The following is a 4,122-nucleotide window of genomic DNA, read 5'->3' on the forward strand; positions in this document are numbered from 1 at the left end:
AAAAAAAAAAAAAAAAAAAATAACCCTAGGACCAGCAACTTTGGCAGGAAATGCAGACTCCAGGATCCCAGCCCAGCTCTTGTATCATAATCTTTGTTTTAAAGATTCCTTGGTTGACTCATTTGCATATAGAAGTTTGAGAAGCACTGCTCTTTTTTGTTAAATAATCTTTTTTTTTTTAGTTGGAGTCTCACTCTGTCACCCAAGCTGGGGTGCAGTGGCATGCTCACGGCCACCCCAGCATTGACTTGCTGGGCTCCAGCGATCCTTCCTCCTCAGCCTTCCAAGTAGCTGGAACTACAGGTGCACGCTACCACTAAATAATCTTTTTAAAAATTATTTTTTATTTTAAGAATATGGGGTACAATTCATGACTAGGTATACAAGTGGTCATCCCGCAGGCAAAGTTTGGGCCTCCCTTTGGTCCTCACTTTGCCTGGTTTGAGATTAGGTACGCTTATTGCTGTTATGTGCCCCTCCCGTCTTCTGGCATTGTCCTGTTATTGCTAATCCCTTTCTTATAGTATTCTTGTAAATGTTCAGGGTCTGTTTATGAGTGAGAACTGAGTGGTACTCAGTTCTTTGTTTCTGTGATAGATCACTGAGTATGATAGACTCTACATTCATCCAAGTTGCTATGAAGTTCATATGTTTGTCCTTCTTTATGGCTGTGTAATATTCCATTGAGTATATGTACCGCAGTTTTTGCATTTTAAAGTTTGAGAAGCACTGTCATCCCTGGATCTTGCCTTCTTTTTTCTTTCTCTCCCCTACTCCACACATCCAGATTATGCTCTCCTCCTTAAAAATCTGAAAACATAATTCAAGACTAGGAGTTTTCAATATTTCATCCTGTGTAGAGGTTAATGATATGTAAGGTAAAAAGATACTGATTATTGTATCAGTATCTATTACGGAAAAAAATAAATGGTCAATGGTCAAAGTCTAACTACATAAAAAGTTTTCCAGGGATGTTGTGAAGGCTGATTGAGAAAATAATAAACAAACAATAGATGACTAGATAACAAGGATTATTCTAAAGGCATCGTTATTATCGCATCATTTTTCATGGCAATTCAGAGCGATGATTATTACCATCTTCATTTTATAAGAAAAGGAAACTAAGAGAGAAAGAGAGGAAGGAGCTGATTCAAGGGCTCATGGTGAAGTTGCCTACGGACTCTGACAATCAGATTCCAGAGACTTCATGTTGGACTACTCCCCCAATGCAATTAAAAGCATTTTGCAAATGTTTTTAAATGCTTTTATGGATGTATATTTTAAATATTTCTCTGGTAATTAGACATATAATCAATAGTTATAGTTATTATTTTATTCTAAAATACTTTCCAGAAAACATTTATGGTGTCACGAACTAGGTGATATGCTGCTTTATTTAAAACTACAGTCAGTTCAATCATGACCTTTCAGAATTCTATTGTAGTAGATATTATGTGCTTTTTTTTGCCCACTTCCTCTGCAGTAAAGGCGCCCTAATTTTATTTTGGGGTGCCACTTCCCCCACCCTCAGTTGTTTGGTTAGGGCAAGACCAACCCTCCTTCCTTCAGCTGGTTTTCAAGAGTGGACAGGTGACTCATACCTGGACAGTCATCATATTTCAACTCACTAGCCACATGGCTAGATCAAGGATGGGTCTCTGAGACAAGTAAGTCCATGACTGAGGCTTACTTTGGTGTTTATTAACACACAGGTTGATTGTTTAAAATTGAAAGAGTGGAAGAGCAAGAAGGAAAGTCAAAGAGGTGAGCCAGGAAGAGAGTGGAGTCATTGAAATCATTGTTTGTAAAGAGTTCCAAGAAATGACGTATCAATATTGTTAGCTTAATAGTTGAACAATGTTTATATTTTTGAACCTAACCACCAAAATACTTGGATAAGATATTTTACCCACTTTGAGTAACTGTAACTTCAGTCATGATTGATTGTTCTCTGCGGGATCTGTATCTGTGTAAATAGGCATATTATTGATTTTTTTTCAAAAGAGAAGACAGGTGATCTCATTAATTTCTTTTTCACATCAAAGCTTTCCTTTTAGGGATTTTTTCTTCTCTCAAGACAATACTATGAGTCAGAGTGTTAATCTGTTTTGCTCTTGTAAATTCTGTCTTTTTTATTATAGAGATGTTTTTCAGCGTGGTAGTAATTGCCTAGCTGTTTGGTAGTGACTTATTTTTACTCATTCATTCATTCACAGTGCTTTATCAGGATTCAGATAGGCAGCAGCATTATGCCAGAGGGAATGAAGTTCAAAAGTGTCCCTAGCCTAGAATGTAAACTCTGTAAGGAGCTCCTGGGCAGAGCCTGATGCATGGCTGACACTCAGTATTGACACATGATCAGAAATCCACATGCAGGGATGTAGGATGCACTTCTGTAACATGGTAGCCTGTGAGATGCCATGCTTGGCTTTCAAGTACCGCCTGTGACTCCTCGAACATCAGTTGAGGCCTTGGGCATTGGTATTTCTCTTCCACAGGGCAGCGATGCTCCGCGTGGCCCAGGCTTAATGATTCTTATTTTTAGTAGCTCACAGTGAAATGATAAATTATACTTAGCATCAATCCAATTTTGAATAATGCTGCTGAAATGACACCCTGTTACCACAGTAGACGATAAGTTTTGTCTCCATTAGTTTGGTTGTAATAGACTAAATAATGAACCCCATCCCCCGAATGTCCACATTCTAATCCCTGAAAGAAGGATCTTTGCAGATGAAATTGAGTTTAGGATCTTGAGATCATCTTGGATGACCTGGTTGGTCCCTAAATCCAATGACAGGTGTCTTTACAACACACAGAAGAGAAGACACAGGCACAGAGGAGAAGGCCATGTGGAGACTGAGGCAGAGATTAGAATTAGGCAGCCACAAGCTAAGGAAATCCTGAAGCCACCAGAGGCTGAAAGAGGCAAGGAAGGATGGTCCTCCTAGAACCTTGGGAGGGGATGCGGAACTGCAGACGCCTTGATCGTGGACTTGTGGCCTTCCAAACCATGAGAGCATAAATCTCCGTTTTGAGCATCAAGCTGGTGGTTGTTAGAGCAGCCCTAAGAAACGAACATGCTAGTTCATACTGATTATTTAATTGAGAATTCTGTTTGTGTTGTTTTGTTTCATAGTAATTTGGAGAAGCTCCTGTCTCCACCCCAATTCTTGTCACCATTCAATGCACGCACCTGTCTGTTTTTTGAGATTTGGTGGAAACTCAAAGGTTCGTGTTTCTGGATTATTTTTGCCCCCCCAAAAGTGCCCCAGAAGGTCCATTTAGTACACAAATACGACATTTTTGAATAAAGTGACTTCAACCAGTGGTCTGGAGATCCAAATACTCCTCAAAAACGTGACACTGGTCCTGAGAGGCTATTCCTGTGGGGGGAAAGTGCCATTTACAAAGTTATTGCCGTTTCTTTCTCTAACGCAAAGCGTCTGGGCCAGGGAGCCAGGAGACCTGACTTCTGGCAACTCACTTTCTGTGCCCCCGATGCCTCCTCCCACGAGGGTGTTAGTCAGATTACTACTTCCTAGAGGCCTTTCCCTTTAACGATCAACCATCCCCCAGTCGAAAGTCCACTCTTCTTCATTCTTTCTCTCCTACCCTGTGGGTCTCCTACGGACCACCCCGCACAATTGGCGGTTCCACGGATATTAGCGTATCTGTCCGCCCTTCTGCCGCTACTCGAAGTTCAAGGAACACAGTCACGGCCCCAAGTATCCTGTCTGGCACACAGCACATGCGCAGCAAAGATGTATTAAACAAACATAGTGGATGCACCTTTTGAGTGGGGAGCAAGAGGACGTTCGGTACCCGCAGGGTTGGAATGAGACTGCCGAGGGACACTTTTATTCGCTGCGTGGAACGCCACTGATTTTCAGGGTTGGGAGAGAAGTGGTGGTTCAGTTCCACTCCTCCCCCGCCCCCCCAGCTAGATGCATGAATGTCTTCTCCAGCCTCCCCGACAGGCGTGCCCGTGACGCCGGCCGAAGCATCCCCGGCGCCAGGAAACTCACTCCCTCACTACGCTGGGTCTTTTGCACTTGGCTCTCCCTCCCCCGTCCCCCCCGTCGGCGCCGTCGTCGCGGCTGCTCTTCCCGCACCTGTGGC

Source organism: Carlito syrichta, unplaced genomic scaffold (genome assembly GCF_000164805.1).
Source record: "Carlito syrichta isolate Samal-C Ts95f unplaced genomic scaffold, Tarsius_syrichta-2.0.1 Scaffold308850, whole genome shotgun sequence".
Taxonomy (NCBI): domain Eukaryota; kingdom Metazoa; phylum Chordata; class Mammalia; order Primates; family Tarsiidae; genus Carlito; species Carlito syrichta.